At 34.9% G+C, this 19,051-nt stretch overlaps 1 protein-coding gene across 18 annotated transcripts in view; it reads right to left on the minus strand.

Moving 5' to 3' along the window:
- LOC106875384 (uncharacterized) overlaps window positions 1-19,051 on the minus strand; it is a 425,794-nt gene that overhangs the window by 361,227 nt on the left and 45,516 nt on the right. The window contains exon 2 of one of the 18 annotated variants that reach the window (XM_089338002.1): window positions 6,006-6,021. The exons of the other annotated variants lie outside the window; for them this stretch is intronic. The gene's annotated coding sequence lies outside the window, so the exon portion shown is untranslated. The remainder of the gene's footprint in view (window positions 1-6,005; window positions 6,022-19,051) is intronic. 18 annotated transcript variants of the gene reach the window in all.

Here is a 19,051-nt window from a genome sequence, read left to right on the forward strand (position 1 = left end):
TATATCAAACGAGACATCTAATGAATGAGGATATGCTTGATATGTACATTCATACAGACTTGGTAAATGCTTGTATATACAGAGGGAAAGAACAAAAATAGACAAACAACCGAAGAAAGATTTCACTGATAAAAAATACAGAGTTTATCATCATTTTACATCTCCCTCCACCACACTTGCATAAATTGGGTGGTGTCTTCTTTCTATGGCACAACTTGCTACCTTTTCTTTTTGTAGTCCTTTGTTGTCTCCTTCATGAAGTTCAGTCCTCATCCACTTGAATAGCTCAGCATCTCTTTGCCCAATTGTAAACCTCCATATGCATTACATATCAGTACTATCATACATCATCTGATTCTTCCCACATCCATTCTTATCCTCATTCCATTTTGACTTTGTTGGCCATGCATGCTAACAGTACAGGCATTCAGTGGAGTACATTCACTCTGTTCCTTGTTTCACTACTCTCACATTTCACACTTTTTGCATCACACAATCCATCCTCTTGTCATGAGAAAACAGATCCCTAAACTTCTGCCACCACTTTCTCAATCTGGTTACTATCCTTTCAGAACATCCACCTCCACTGCTAATTAGGTCACTGAAGTAACAGCAGCTATCAACTACTTCTACAGAGTATTCTTGATCCCACAGCTAACTACCTTTGTCCATGAGTCCTATACAAAGTCTTTCTTCTCTTTTGGTCAACCTGTTATCCCAATGCAGCTTTGTGCACTCATATTTTATACTTACTACACAGCACCTAGTATATATTAACTCCTTCTCGATAAACTGAACGTGGTCACCTCTCTGATGACAGTACAAACCTGTCTTCTTTCCAGTTGAATAAAACTATTTGTTGGCTAAGTTTACTTACAGGTTTCCCCCCATTTTAGTCTCTGCTTCAATGTATGGAACTTCATTCTAATTCTTTGATAGATTCAGTTATGACAATTAGGTCATCAACATGAGAGTCCTCAATGACAGCCAGTCTGAGATATTTCTATTATGGCCTGCAGAACTAAAACAAACAAGCAGAAAATGAGAACTGAAGTTTGACAGTCACTTGCCTGCTTCCTAAATTCCTCAATGAACTCACTGCTAATTCTCACATTGCTTGATGGCTTACACAGTTCTCAAGTCATTCATCTACACATGGCTTAGAGACAACTAGATTATGAAGTGCAGTATCCTGTCAAAAGACCGTTTTTGAAGAGTAAACAAACGCTAGGTATAGTGACACAATTTCCCAGACTGCAATTTGTTATGTACCTTAACCCTTTAGTGTTCAGATTAGTCTGACAAATGTAATGTTTATTTATTCACACTGCTTTGAATTTATCATGAATTATCTCATAACTTTAAAAAGTTTCAATGATGTGAGTGTTTACTTTTAGAATGACACTGTGTGAGAAGCCAGATCTAGCCAGTTTGAAGGAAAAACAGATAGAATATTTGGGCCAGATATGGCCGGTTTAAATGCTAAAGGGTTAAAAGAAAAGTCTGGACATGATTATTTCAGTTTGTGTAGTTGATAATATAGGTTTTATTTCAGCTTTAAACAATGATACGAAGGGCGTTTAGCAATAAGAATTACTGCTCCAAAACTAATTCTATAAATTAAAAAAAGTCTTTGATGGTCATATAAGGTACATTTTTCCCCAAAAAAGTGTCTCAAAGAAGAATCATCCCAGATCCTTATATGTGATGTTGGGCTTCCCATAAGCTTCATTATGCTAAAAACGTTTTTTCCTTGAAGATGTACTTTTGAAATTGGGTTTCATCAAATGTGCCTGTGTAACTTTTATGCCATCAATTATGGTAAATCAACAATAATGTAAATAGAGAGAGGGGAGAGAGAGAGAGGTGTATGCAGAAATGTTAGAGTAATCAAGAAGAAGAAAAAAAGGACGCATTACTAAAAATAGTATGATATTAATTAACTGGAAGCTGACACTTCACAAATTATTGTTCCAAGTTTCTTGTTGTTGATCTGCAGACAGTTACGAAAATAAAACAAACATTTTTTTTTTTTTTACATGATCATTAAATGCCAAATTCTTTTCTGTTTTGTTTTTCGTAATCGTCTTAAGATTGGCAACAAGAAATTTTGAGTAATAGTACGTGAAGATTCAGCGCCAATGAACTGTGTATCTGAGAAAGAGAGAGAGTGAAATATATTTTATTACTTTTACTTTAAAGTTTAGAATTTCTATGCCAACATGGCGGCAAGAAAATAATAAATTAAGAAATCAACACCAATTCCTAGAAGCATATGTTCTAAAGCAAACACGTATACACACACACACACACATACACACACACACATACTCTTAACCATAAATTAGGTAAAAGCTGTTAAATAGACTGGGATCTGAAGAGCAGCTTGTCACAGCTACATTTGAACTTTTGTTTGTTGTTTTCTAACAACCTAATTTCTGAACTGTAACACAGATATAGTCACAAGCCACTCTGTACAGTGTGCAGAAAGTTAACATGGAGAAATGAAATTATGATAAGAAATCAAACCATTAACTCTTTCAAATCTTCACAGCTCAAAGGGCAAGTAACTCTAAAACAAGAAATTAGTGTCTCTGAATGAAATTTGATTTTATCGGAAATAAACCAGCCTTGAAACTTGAACTTTGCACAAAATATAAATTAAAGCTATTACAATGAGACAGTGTCAGTAAATTGGAGTTTAAAATTCACCAGATTAATAGTAATGATAAGTCTAATAAATAACTCGACCATATATATCTTGAATATAGTTTTATTTACTCCAGCACATTATAATTCAAGTAAATCTGATTTTGTGGGCCAGGTTTCAGTTCTTACCCAGTTAATTTTTATTATTCTACTCTTTGTATCTGCTGTTCAGGCATATACTGTAACCAATCACCTTTAATTAAAACAAAAAAAAAAAAAAGAAAAGAAAACCAGCAAACTTTTTTTTTTTTTTTTTTTTTTTTGCTCTTTTCCTGGCTTCAGTCATTGAACTGTGGTCATGCTGGGGTCCCAGCCTTAAAGGGTTTAGTCAGTCATGTTGACAGCAGAACTTATTTTGAATTGTAAGACATAAAAGGAGCAACACAAATCGACCCAAGACTTATTCTTTGTAAGCCTATTCTGCCGGACTCTTTTGCTGAACTGCTAAGCTACAGGAATGTAAACACACCAACATCAGTTGTCAAGTGATGTTGGTAGAACAGACATACACACACACACACACACATATACAATGGGCTTCTTTCAGTTTCCATCTACCATATCCACTCACAAGGCTTTGGTTGGCCCAGAGCTGTAGTAGAAAATGCATGGCCAAGGTGCCATGCAGTGGGGCTGAACCCAGAACCATGTGGCTAAGAAGCAAACTTCTTATCACATAACCAAGTTTGTGCCTAACTTAAATAACTCTTAAATTCAACAACCTTTCCAGGGTTATTTCCCCCCCCCCCCCAGTTTTATTTTTAACCATTTAATCATTGTCAACACTCTGCTGTGATAAATACCCTAGACAAGTATAGTTAAATACACGAAGTAATATACAAGTAGAGCTAATTAAGTATAAGGCCATGGGCAAGTGTAGGCAATCAATTACAAAATCCATAGGTAATATAAGTTAAGTATAGAGCTATAGGCAAATCTCTGTTAAGTCAATAGCCCAAAGGCGCAATGCAATGCCTGCAACAGCATAGCGGCTCCCAATCAATTACACATCTTCAGTGCTGTATTAACTTGGTTATCACATCTCTACAAAATAATCTGAGACGAAGCTTCATATTCGGTAAGAAGCAGTTGAGTAAAAGTTGTGATGTTGAAGACTCGCCAACAAAAAAAAAATGAAAACCAAGCACAGAAATTTCGTTTGCTGAAAGTTTATACAAATTTCCATTTGTGTAAAGTACTGTCTGTCTGAGGTCCTTGTTGTGACTTGACAAGCAGTACAAACTCTTGGTAGACACAATATCTTCAATCAACAACCTCACGATATTGTATACTGTGTGACGTCTATAATAATAATAATAATAATAATAATAATAATAATACTTTCTGCTATAGGTACTATGCACTTTGTCCAATGTGCTTACAATTCTCCCAGCTCACCACCTTAATAATAATAAGAAGAAGAATAACAATAATAATAACAATGACAACAACAATAATGGTTTAAAATATTGGCCCAAGGCCAGCACTTTTGAGAGGTGAGGACCAGTTAATTGAATCACCCCCAGCACTTGACTGGAATTCATACACCATAGAAACTGGGAAACCGAGCTCATGAGCCTGGCTAGGCTTTGAAAGGGTACATAAAAAATAAGAATATATATATATATATATATATATTTCAAAAATTTAACAAAAACAGAATGGACATATTACAAAAACATAACAGAAAATTTGAGGCTTATTCTTCATCAGTCAACATCCAACAGATCATTACAATTTCGGGCCTTTAATGTAGGTAATGTTCACTCTTGGTGGTGCCAGTGGCAAAAAGGCACTGGGAACAGCTAACGAATGTACAAGACAATAACGAAAACAAACAACAAAATAAAACATACTTGGAAATGTGCTGTGCGTGAGAAGACCCGGCAAGCCAAGTAAGATCGTTGCCAGTGCCCCTGGACTGGTTCTTGTGCGGGTGGCACATGAGATGCACCATTTTGAGCGTGGCCGTTGCCAGTACCGCCTGGCTCCCGTAGGATTTTTGAGCGAGATCGTTGCCAGTGCCCCTGGACTGGCTTGTGCGGGTGGCACATAAAAGACACCATTTCGAGCGTGGCCGTTTTCGTGCGGGTGACACGTAAAAGCACCCACTACACTCTCTGAGTGGTTGGCGTTAGGAAGGGCATCCAGCTGTAGAAACTCTGCCAAATTAGACTGGAGCCTGGTGTTGCCATCCGGTTTCACCAGTCCTCAGTCAAATCGTCCAACCCATGCTAGCATGGAAAGCGGACGTTAAACGATGATGATGATGATGATGATATATAACAACAAAAAAAAAGCCATGTGTGAAGGGTTTCTTTCAGTTTCTATCTACCAAATCCACTCACAAAGTTTTATTGGGCCCGAGGTTATAGCAGAAGACACTTGACCAAGGTATCATGCAATGGGACTGAGCCCAGAACCCATGTGGTTGGGAAGCAAGCTTTTTATCATACTGCCATATCTGCACACATTTTTTTTTTATTTATTTTATTTTATTTCTTTTGATATGTTCTCACAGTTGGAGGTTCTTCCTTCAGCTGGCTGAAATAGGAGTGTAGGTGTGGAGCCCGTCTTCTGCCAATCACCCAAGTGAGGTGTGAAGAGTAATGTGTCTTGCTCATGGGCACTACACTATCAGTGCTGTATCAATAACAAGGTTTGAACACCTGAACATTTTCTCAGTAATCTAGAACCATAACCTTGCAGCCATTGTTTCTTCTTATTATATAACTAGAACTTAATGTAGCAGATATTGCTTCCAAAATGCATTCAAAATTAGCTGCAATCTCTACAGATTGGTTGCTGCTTCCTCTCTCTCTCTCCCCACTTCTCTCTTACACTCACATGTGCTTGTGCACGTAGAGGGCCCCTATGTATATGCTTAATTTTAAAAGCAACGAATCAACAAATATTACGCATGCATACATGCACACATGCGCGCACAAATGAATTTGCACTGAAACGCACAACCTCGAATATTCGCACATACACATGCATAAATAATCATATACGTGCAAAACAAGCATGCACGCACACACACACACACAGAGGGACTCAGAAATGCATCACACATTTCATACACATAATTATTAGCATTAGATACATGCACAGAAATATGGACATGTACAACACAATATACACAGACCAATATATATATATATATATATATATATATATATATATATACAACAGATGGGATCGTACATATTCAAACAATTACAAAATACTAACATTGAAATATAGTCATACATATACACTCACATACATGCAAGCGATATACATATTATACACACCTGAGGCAGAGATGAGCTGAATGATACAATGAAGTAGAATAACTAATTATTTGTTAATTATGTAGAATAGCTAACTGTAATAGTTCTGCCTTACCAAAGGGCATTAGCACTTCAGCAAGGTCACTCCAACTGAGAATGAAATATAATTATGATCTAATTAGTGTTACCAAGAGAAACCAAAGATGTATAATGGACTTCATGCCTGGCTAAATGACATTACTGCACTCAAATAAAGAAGTTATCATTAATGATACTCGAATGGCAAACAAAAAGATAGAGTATCAAACCATATCACATTGAATATTTCATTCTGTCTCCTCAACATTCCGAGTTCAAATCTCACCCAAGTAGACATCATTTTGTACATAGAGGGGTTCATAGAATACCAAATAATATATGGGTTCGATTCAATGTACTATGCCCTCATCTTCAATGGAAATTGATCTCATGTCTAATAGTAATCATTTGTAATTTAGGTTTGGCCGACACTGGTGTGCCCTGACTGGCTCCCGTGTCGGTGGCACGTAAAAAGCATTATACAAATGTGATTGATGCCAGGCCTGCCTGACTGGCTCCTGTGCCAGTGGCACGTAAAAAGCACCCACTACACTCTCGGAGCGGTTGGCGTTAGGAAGGGCATCCAGCTGTAGGAACATTGCCAAATCAGATTGGAACCTGGTGCAGCCTCCTGGCTCTCCAGACCTTAGTCAAACCATCCAACTCATGCCAGCATGGAAAACAAACGTTAAATAATGATGATGTACAAAGCCAGTAATTTTGAGGGGAGAAGGGTTTAATTGGTACAGTCAATCTCAGTACTTGACTGGTACTTTATTTTGCCAAGCCCCAAAAGAATGAAAGCAATGCTTTCAAAGTTTGGCACAAGGCCAGAAATTGGGGGGGGGGGCAGTTACATCGATCCCAGTATTCAACTGATACTTATTTTATTGCGCCAAGATATGCCAGTGAAGGATCAAACCATATGCCCTTACTGTTACCAAAGGAAGGAAGAAAGATTTAAAAAAAACAGAGGAGTTATTTCAAAGATAGCAAAAATATATTAAAAACAAGGGCTTGTAGGTACTTAATAGAATACCTGTGCTTTGTCAGTGGCTGACAGTGATGTTAATCTATGTCAGGTAGGATACCTGAAAACACCTTTAATAATCATGCTCTTTGTTATAGACAAATTACAAGGTATATAATTATTCTCAACTTTGAATATTATTGTAAGAGACAAAATAAGAGAGTTAATTCAGTTTTAGGTACAGCATGAACCAGGTAAGAAATTCAAATAAAGTCCATTTTCTGTTTCCTTTTTAATCCTGTAGTATTCAAACCAGCTGTGGCCAACCCAAATATTCTATCTACTTTATGTTCAAATCAACTAGATCTACCCTCTTATACCTACCCTGCAATGTCATTCTAAAAATAAACAATCACGCCACTAAAATCTCAAAGCTAAGAGATAATGCATAATTAATATGAATGAAAAGACAATATGAATGAATAAGCATTACATTTGACGGAATAATCTGAATGCTAAAGGGTGAAATAATGTTTCATTTTGAAAATTTTGAAATAATCAAAAAGATTTTTTTTTTTTTTTTTTTTTTTTTTCATAATTTACAAATCAGAGGGAAACATTTTGAATCAACAAATTATGTTTTAACTGAGACGAAAACTTCGTTAAATTCAGTAATAAAATTGATAAAATAACTTTCTGATTTAAATTTTTGTTTAACTTGCAAAATTAGATTCCTAGTCACTGTTTGGAAAATTCAACAACACTAAAAGAAGAAAATGAAAATAAAAATATGAGAATGAAATTTTTTTCATCTCTTTTTTAACAGAGATCTGTTGAAATCCACTGCCTTTGTTTCAATTAATTTGAAAATAATAAAGAATTCAGTAAAATAGCTTTGACATTATTAAGCTGGTATTTGAAGCATAAATTAACATGAAATTAACTTTGAAATGGAAAATTGGTACCATAGAATTATGGGTGATTTTGGGTCGGGTGATATCAAAACGATTAAATACATATTTCAAGAATGAACACAGGTACAAGTGCTTTCATTTACAATATCTTAGAAAAAGACAGTATTGAATACAGGTACCAGAGTTTCTCAATATAAATGGTTACATAGATGCAGGCATGGCTGTGTGGTTTAAGCCCCCCCCCCTCCTTGCAATCATGCAGCATATTGGGCAAGTGTCTTCTACTATAACCCTGGACAGACCAATTCCGTGGGAGTGAATTATAAAAAAGGAAATAAAATGCAGCTATTGCATGTAAAAAAAATATGCCTCCAAGGTTCCTAAAAGAATTCTGAAGGCTGAAGCTTAATATCAGCTTTATGATGTTAACTGTTTAGCATTTAAACTGACCATATCCAGCCTGAATATTCTACCTGCTTTATGTTCAAACTAATCACTGCTGGTTTCTCGTACCTACCCTACAATGTCATTCTACAAATAAACATCATCAAAATTTCGAAGCTACAAGATAAGGCATGATTAATTCAAAACCAATTTGAGTAAATAACAATTACATTTGACAAAGTAATCTGAATGCTTAAGGGTTAAACAGATGAGTGATAAATCTGCCCTTGATAGGGTAGGTCACCAATCTCTCTGTGGGTAACCTCCTAACAATTGCGCTAAGATGAGGTATGTAGATATAAGCATACCCAACAACACAAAATGAAATGCTGGAAGATTTATTGGTAACAGTCAATCACAGGAGAATTAATTATAAACTAAAGAACAAAATCATAGATGTTATGTTGCATTCCAGAATAAAAGAATTTCATTCCTGCCAACTAAACAAAATAAAATATTTATTGTAGTTAGGGAAAAGTCTTTGATGCAATAAACTTCAGTTTCCATTTAGTTTCCCAGAAACAAAATGGAGGTTTAGCATTGCAAGAAGTAAGTAATCCTATGAGTCATCCATCAGTATGCTTCCTATTACAATTCCACCGTAAATTTCAAGCATATTGTTCTTAAGATTTAGGGTTTATAATAACACAGGGATCATTTTCAATGACAATAAAGAATTTGTTGATAAAAGATTTGGCAGTTATATTGAACTGGTGAAAGAGACTACGTACAAGTTCCACTTGCTGGATGATGTTGTCAATGATAACGGTGGTGCAATTAGTGCTTATCTGGTATGCATTAAATTCTTTTAATACCAAGTAAACCTTCTGTAAATTCCAGAGCATGTTAAGGAGACAGTTGCTGGTCAGGTGCATCTTCTTATGACAATGGTTGACACAGAACCTCTGATGTGCAGTTACAAACCAATAGGTCAATATGTTAATCGACATTCTAGCAACTAGGACAGCAAATTCAATTTACTTCCCTGCTTTTGATAATACCCAGACAACAAACCAACAAAGCATATTTGGAATAATATCGATTGTATCCTTTACAAGAATGTGCATTGCAATTTAATCTATAGAAACTGCATGATGCCATCACATAAACATTGATCAATCTTTGGGGAGAAAATATGTTTGACACCTTAAGGAAGTTTGAATACAGATAATCTAATAAAGGGTTAAATCCTTGTAACAAACAAACGGTCGAAGCAAATTTATCATATGTTTTATCATAAGATGGGAAAAGTTGCAGTTATGATGGGGGGCAGGAGTAGAAAAAACAAAAAAAAGATATTTTATCAACGTATCTGATACGGTGAAAGTAAAGTTGAAATAACAAGTAATATCTGTCTGATATCATTAATAGTAACAAACTGGTTGATATTACTGAAATGACAAACTGTCAAACATTGCCTGCCTCATTTAAATTGAAGAACTGCAAGACCATCTTTGTCTCATCCAAATAAACTGAAATTGACAAACTGTCAAACATCCTTTGTCAGATTAGAGAAAGAAAATCTATCCTATCTATGAAAATTTATTATCTCTATTTTTCTCTCTATATACACACACACATATATATATCAATGAAAATTTTTGACAATTAGCACCTTAAAAGAAAACAAGACTACACACTTGCTAAACCTGTTATATATAGAAATTAAATCTCTCCCAAATTATAGGTATGTTTTGGCACAGCCATTTTGGTATTGCTGGTGTGACACTGATTTGATATTAAACATCTTAATCTTTCTCTCTCTCTCTCTCTCTCTCCTTTTGTGTGTGCACATATTTCTGCGTAAGAGGAGAATAGCAAACAAAGATTGATCTCTCTCTCTCTCTCTCTCTCATTTATTCTATCAAGCTGTGCATATTTTTGCATGTGCATGCACGCATGTATGTGTCTCTTTGTCTCTAGCACCAAAATGTCTTGTACAGCCAGCTGTGCTGGGTCGTCTTTGTCCAAACATCAGCACCACGTCATCTCATACCGTCAAATTATACTTTGGTGTCAACACTGGATAATAAACTTGCCCTACATATATATTCAACACCATTTAACATCCTTTTTCTATGTTGGCATGCTTCAGAGGGTTTAACAGGATCTAACAAACTGCAGGTATGGCAAGAATGTCTTTGATAAGAGTGTCTGCATGATAAGGGACAAACTGAGGTTTTAAAAACATAGAAATGAAATAATAATTTCAAGCTTTGATGGAAAGAAACAAATGTAGTTTATTCAGAGACAAGCAAACAAATTACACTTATAAAATGTCTGTTATAGAGTCATTGTTCTAAACTGGTATAAACTTGCTCATTGCAGAAGCATATCTTTACAGTTGGGTGCTTTTCTTTTAAATAACCACGTTGACTATAAAGCAGGCATGGAAAAACAGCTAATCAAGCAAATAGTGACAGGTGACCAAAGATACTTGGTTCACCTGCATGCACACAATACAATGGCTGGAGTAAGATTTGAACTCAAAAAACCATGTCATCAGTTATGCAGTAGTACCACCTAATAACTGTAGTACATCAGCACATTAATCATACAAAATATTAATATGGTAGTTAACATTCCTCCTCCTTCACCCCAGAGTCTGAACGAACATCATCATTTTCTCCAATAAGATTAACACTTAATTTACATTCATGTATTCAAATTGACAGCAACTATTTCAAATAAGTTTAAATTGTTCGTCTCTCTTGTTAAGCATATCATCATAATTTAACATTTGTTTTCTTAACTTTTGCAAGAACTGGTCAAAACTTGCTCAGTGCATTATTACAGAGTTTTGTTATTTCCTTTCATGAAGTTCAGTTTCCCCCATTCGTCTTCTTTGGTCTTTCTCTTCTTCTGTGTGGGTTAAGAAGCTCACATTGCAACCACTTGGTTTTAAGTTCAGTTCCAACTCTTGACAACTCGGCCAAGTGTCTTCTATTATAGTTTTTAATTAATCATGCCATTATCTTGTAGCTTCAAGATTTCAATGATGTGACTGTTTATTTTCACAACATTGTAAGGTAGGTGTGACTTGTTGGATCTGACTAGTCCGAGCATAAAAGACACAGAATATTTTGTCCAGATATGGCCAGTTTAAATGCTAGAGGTTTAAACAACTAAATACAAAATGTTTCAGACTGATGTGTGCACATGCACACACACACACACACACACCAAGATATTAAAAAAAAACCCAACAATGATGGTGATGATGATAACGATGACATTGAAAACGATGATGCAATGATGGTAATTATTCATCATAATCCTTTATTTGTCACAAAGGTAATCCTTAATAGAAGAGTACTATTTAATATGAGATGGTTCTAATAACACACTGCATGTAGTTGTAGTGGCGGTAGTAGCAGCAACAGTAGTTTTAGTAAAAGTAGTAGCAGCAAGGGGAGGGGAAAGGATGGGAGGGTCGGAGGCATGAAAGAAAGGGAAAAGTCAATACTGTTTGTTTTGTTTTTGTATTTCCTTTTCTCTTTTTACTCAGTATGTGAGAAACTACGAAGGCTTTTTGATTATATCTAGGTCTAATTTTAAAGGATGAGATGTGTGTAACAACTGAACGGATTTTTAATAGATTGTATGCTAGCAAATGGTGTGACTTCAGACCATAAATTTCCTTTCTTTAATTAAAGAGAAGAAGCTTTCATTTTAGATTGCTGGTGTTGATCAAAGAATAACAGGAAGAACAAAAGCAAAAAAGCAACAAAATAAACATTTTTTTAAAAATTTTAAATAATAACAAAATAATAAAAATAAATCTATACTAAAATTCTCACTTCATTACAAAACTTATTTTGTAAAATAAAATAGGACAAATATAGAGTAAAAAAAAAGAAAATATAGTAATTATTAGAGAGCTTTAATGTCAAATTATAATTGTGCAAAATGGAAGCCTACATTACAGGAAGGGTTGGGGACCTCCATTTTGAGAAGAGTTCTTTACTAACTCCAGGCAAATTAAGCAAAATGGATGCAATATTGGACTACACCATATACTACTCCATGGGTTATGAGTTCAAATCCATTATAAACATTTTGATATGACCCTGGGCAGTCTACATAATAATTTGACATATATCAGCCATCCACTCACTACTTTTAGGTAGTCACTCAACCTGCAAGAAATGGCAACCAAACCTCCCTCAAATTAAACCTGACTGCCTTACACCAGAAGGGACATATTAAATGGTCATAAATCCCCTTAAAAATGATGGAATGGATGATCAGGGCTTAAATGTTTATGATCAAAGCTTTACTCTTTTACTTGTTTCAGTCGTTTGATTGCGGCCATGCTGGAGCACCGCCTTTAGTCAAGCAAATCGACCCCAGGAATAAGTATCAGACTTTAAAAAAAAAAATACTGGTGGGGAGGGTGGGGGGTTTGGGGATTTGTTTGACTAAACTCTTCAATGCAGTGCTCCAGCATGGCCATAGTCCAATGATTGAAACAAGTAAAAGATGAAAGATATTACTGGAAGAACTACTGAGATTGGCAACAAATTCTATAACATAATTCATAGAACTTTACATCAAATGGCAAGGTTTTCTCTCTCTCTATCTCTCTCTCTCTTCAAAGATGTCAGTGCAACAAACCTTCTGTTGGTTGTTACATGTACAAAACTTGACTTCAAAATAACAATACACACACACACATGTATGCATGCACATACACATACATGTACACATACATGTACACACACGCGCACACGCACACACACACACACATTAAAGCACATATTTTTTTCATGAAACACAAGAAAACTAGCAGAAAGTCACATGCATCTACCATATAAAACATTCTATGGCATATATATATATATATATATATATATATGTGTGTGTGTGCCATTTCTCAAGCATACATGCATACACAAATACATGTATACATACAGACATATATACATATAAACACAGACACACAAACAAACATATATAAAAGCTAATGGCAGATAAAGTGGTTGTAGAGAAAAGATCAAATTAGTTTTCTTCCAGTAGATGGCATTTTGATTCATCAATATTATAAGGAATTCCATTAATAAGAAATTAGCCCACCCCAATCACCCAACCACAACACACAATAATTGCAGCTAACGGGCACGTCCGGGAACATTACTATTAGCAACGAGGTATAATATAAATTGCTAACTAAATTTAATAACAGCAAGATTACAAAACCAAAACGATTGCAAACACACATTCAACATAAATAAGGTTAGGGAACAGAATCGACTACAAAGAAGAGTTAACCACAACATATGAAAGCTTTTTCAAACAAGTATTCATTTGCCATTTTCAAAAGAAATTAATCCATTCTGGTCCATAAGGATCCATACAGCCAGATCCTAATTTCAGTTTTTGTAGTATTAAATAGATTAGGGAACAAAATATTCCTTGTTGTGTGATGCTCTTTTTCTTGTATGGACAAAATGAAGCCATCACCGTAAATTAAACTCACTACAATGTTTGCTTGTTGCTGCTGCTTCTAGTGGTGAACTCAAACTGCACATTGTATCTACCTGGGGTTGGGTTGGGTTGGTGTTTAGTTCCATGTCAGCCATAATTGAGCAATTCCTATGATCTGCCATCAAAGACATTCCGGCCATGACTATCCTGTCCTTTCATTTGTGAAAGACGCATGGATTAGTGGTAAGGGGTGTTCAGATCATGATTGTAAGGTCACGCGTTCAATACCCAACAACATGTCATGTCCTTAAGCAAGACACTTTACTTCTCATTTTTTTAGTCCACTCAGGTGGCAAAATGAGTAGTACCAGTATTTCAAAGGGTCAGCCATGCCACACTGAATCTCCTCGAGATCTACATTAAGGGCACATGTGTCGATGGAGTGCTCAGCCACTTTCACCTCATCAAAATCATGAAGCTACAAGACAATGCATAATTAATTCGAAACGTGTAAACATAAGCATTGCATTGGACAGAATAATCCGAATGCTAAAGAGTTAAAAAAAAAGTACTGGAGTTCGTTTATTTGACTGAATTTCTTCAAGGCGGTGCCCCAGCATGGCCTCAATCTAATGACTGAAACAAGTAAAAGAATAAAAGAATATGTAAATTGTTATTTTGTTTTAACACTATACGTTTTTTAGATATTTGAAGTTAAAGCTTTTTGTTGTAGTTTTTGCCTATTTAGAAATTGGGAGTGTAAGCTATATTTCTTTTGTAACAAAAATATATATTATGAACTAAAGGAAATCTTCAAAGAAAACAAATATGGATAAAAAAAATAATAATACTGAATGCTATGTTAGTGTCATCTAAAAAGTTAATTTTGGAAACCAATTAAAAATTCTTCTCTGATAAATGAGCCAATTAAGATAAATTATGTATATGAAAAAAAAGGAAAAGAAAATTTATAATGATATTATGCTTCAATTGCTGGCATATCTAAAATTTTCTACATCAAAAGATTACCATTTTGATTCTTGCTAAGGGCGGAGAGCTTGCAGAATGATTGGTGCGTCAGACAAGATGCTTGGTAGCGTTTCTTCCAATTCTTTGCACCTAGAGTTCAAATCTCACCAGAGTCAACTTTTCTTTTCGTCCTACTGGTATCTATAAAACAGATACCAGTTGAGCACTGGAGCTGATGTAATCAAGTGAATTTGAACTTAGAACGTAACGGCAGACGAAATACCGCTAAGCGTTTCACCAGGCATGCTGACGTTTCTGCCAGCTCACTGCCTTTAACTGCTAAAATATTGAAGTAAGTGATATTAGATATTATAAAATTTAATTTTGAGACAGGAAAGAGCATCAGGTTCATGTTATTTCCTTTCTTAAATTGGGGCTTATAACGTTTAATACCATTGAGCTAAAATTTTAACAGTTAATTTGTAATTAGTTTTTTGTTAATTGTCAAGCCTTTTATAGCCATTCACACTCAAACCTTCAAAAAATTCCTGCACTTCTCAATTTCAAAATATGGCCTCACACACCCCATAACATCTTGGGCAAGTTCCATTCCAATTCCAAAAATTGGAACATTTATTCTTTTATCTTGCTTCAGTCATTTGACTGCGGCCATGCTGGGGCATCACCATGAAGGGTTTTAGCAGAATGAAACAACACTAGTGCTTATTCTATAAGTCTCTTTTTCCAAACAACTAAGTTACAGGGACGTAAACAAACCAACATCGGTTGTCAAGCAGTTTCAGTTTCAAACCTGAAGCTTCTAATCCACAAAGCAATTGTCTTAAATGTACAGCCATACCTGTTTAATACCAGTACACTAATTCCTACCAAAAACATCTCGTTTAACTCCATCAGTCAGGAAAACTTCTTTATACACACTTGTCGTTCTATTGTGCTTTTTTTTTTTCTGTTAAAGGTTTGGAAAGAGGGGAAGAAGGGTGAGGTGTGATAGAGGTTGGGGGGGGGGGGGTGCAGCCGAACATTTCTTTGTGTTTATTATCATGCTTAGAGATATAATTAATGTAGCTCTTTAAAACACATTGAACTTATTGACAGTGCATAGAATCTTTCATTAAAAACAAAAAAAAAACAAAAAAAATAGAAAAATTTTTTTTTTAAATTTTTAGATTTAAAAATAATAACAATAATAATAATAATAACTAAACAAAGAAAGAAAGAAAGAAGAAAGTACAGCAATATAAATGAAAGAGAAAGAAACCTGTCTTTTAAAGTCAGCAAATTTTAACATGTAGATTTTTACAAGAATAATATTGATTTCCTAACGAATAAAAACGTTAAAACATTATAATTTACAGCTGGTTTCATAATCCAAACAATGTTTCTCCCCCTTCCCTCCCCCTCTCTCATTCTATGTATATATCTTCTGATAATTTTCAGTTTGTTTGTTTTTTTGTTAGTTTTAGTATTTATATTTTATATTCGATGTTTTTTTATTTATTTTATTATAATTTCAATTCATTTTTATTTTATTTTATTTTATTTTATTTTATCTCCCTTTTGTTTCCAAATGTCACTATCAATAATTCTCATTTCGGTAAGAGAATCAAAAGCTGAGCAATGGACCATCTGAAAATTATTAATTAAATCTTGTCTCTATCTCTCTCTTCCACTTACAATGGCTATCATCATCATCATCATCATCATCATCACCACAGCCATCACCAGCTAATGCAACAGGCACAAAGACAATCTATTGATAATCCAACTGCAATTACTTGGGAAAAAAATCTGTGATCGGTGTGTGTGCATATATATATATATATATATATACACACACATATATATATATACATACACATATATATATATATATATATACACACATATATATATATTTATACATACACATATATATATATTTATACACATATATATATATATATATTTATACACACACACACACACACACATATATATATATATATATATATATATGAATGATAAAAAGTATATCTAGGTATATATATTTGGTAATACTAAGAAAAATACGAAAAACATAACCACGCACATAGATATATCCACATACAGGTATTCACATAAAAATATATCATCATCATCATCATCTTACATATTGTGTGTATGCATATATATACACATATATATATATATATATATATATATATATATATATATATATGTACGTATGTATGCATATATAGGCATATGTGCCTATGTGTATATTTATATGTGCGCACATGTGTGTGTGTGTGTGTAAGGCTTTGTGTGTATTTCTACATGAATCAGAACCAAAGCTTAATCTACTTGTCAATAATCATATTAACTTAGCAAGACTTCTCAGTGAAGGATTAACATGAAATCCTATTTCAGTCTGGGTATTTATTTTAGCTACAGCTCCAAACCTGTATAACATCCACCACTCTCACCACCACAACACAGAGCTCCAGTTGTATGTAATCTGTGTGGTTAACATACGCATTCCTCTTTCTTTTTTATTCCATACAATAGATTCCTCACACACACACACACATGAAAACAGTATTTTTTGTTGAGGATAAGACAGTGGGGGGTCCACCATCCTGTGTTTTCAGAAAAGAATAAAATGGTTGTTGTAATGTTCAAATCTTTATGGTTCATCCTCAATACTCCAAAGAGACCATAGGACCAGGTTTGACAGTTTCTTTGGTGTGTATATATATATATATATATATATATATATATATATATATATATATATATATATATATATACTGCCCTACTCTTCGAAACGCCTGTGTTAGAATGGGGTAGCTGATGAAGGAGATGTTCTCTATGTGGCCTGTATGTTTTCTGTACTCGTTTATCATTTTGTCTATGTTTTATTTACAATGTCCTGTACCCAGATATGCATCTATATATACAGGTAGATGTAAGTATGTACATACATGTACGTATATATGCATATACTCATTTATCATTTGTAGTATATATATATATATATATATATATATATATAGGCGTAGGAGTGGCTGTGTAGTAAGTAGCTTGCTTTGAAACCACATGGTTCCGGGTTCAGTCCCACTGCGTGGCACCTTGGGCAAGTGTCTTTGGTAGAAGGAAACTGAAAGAAGCCCGTCGTATATGTATGTAGACAAATTAGTGGGTTAATTAGGTTGAGTTTTGTATGTGAAATACAACTGTTCTGAATATGTTGGGAGGGGGGGCTGAGGAATGTGGCCCGGGTGCCAAGAGGGCAGCAGCCCCAAAAAGTTTGGGAATCACCAATTTAAACAAACCATATCTGGATTAAATATTCCACCTGTTCTATGTTCAAATCAGCAGGATCTGGCCTTTCACGCCTACCCTACAGTGGTATTCTAAAAATAAACAAATCATACCATCGTAATCTCAAAGCAACAAGATAATGCATGATTAATTCAAAATAATGTAAATAAATATGCATCACATTTGACAGAATAATTTGAATTTTTTGCCTGTCTAGTGCATCACATGCAATACACAGGACATATGTCCATGGCTTCTATTTATCATATAAGATAACACATTCCTAATGCGTTTCTTTTTTTTTTTTTCAACTACTGGAGTAACACGAGACTTATGAAAGGAAAACTTTATATTTCTCAGAATGTATGGAAGAAGGTTTTAACCAAAAGTCTGAAAATAAACATGGGAATTTAGAATAAGCTGATGAAAATGCTTTGGACAAGCAAATAGTTAAATTAGTCCCTTACTCCTTAAAACAAAAAAAAAACTGAGATGGGCATGGCTGGTATGCTCGCTATCTCACAGGGGTCTGCCCTATCACAACTGGCCTGGTTCTATTTTGCTCCTACCCCCCCCCCCCCCGTCAGATCTTTGTACAATACAGTACTCCTCTCGCCCACCTCCTCCCTCTCCATGTCAATATATGTCAACAGAAGTTTCACTGACATTAAACTAATTTAATACAGTTAATAATTATTTGGTGGAGGGGAGAGCAGTGATTATTCCACCACCACCACCACCACCACCACCCACCCACACACACACCCACACCCACACCCACACCCACACACACACACACACACATACAGCAAGAAGCATTAAATGCTGGAACATGTGCCAAGAAAGAAGGAGGCAAAGATAAAGACTGAATGCCAGGTGGGATACAGCAGATTCAACCCACATCTGGCTAATTTCATTATACAATGACATCTGGTACTTTACCATCTTACTAATTTGTTTTT

This window comes from Octopus bimaculoides, chromosome 20 (genome assembly GCF_046866305.1).
Source record: "Octopus bimaculoides isolate indiv1 chromosome 20, ASM4686630v1, whole genome shotgun sequence".
Lineage (NCBI taxonomy): Eukaryota > Metazoa > Mollusca > Cephalopoda > Octopoda > Octopodidae > Octopus > Octopus bimaculoides.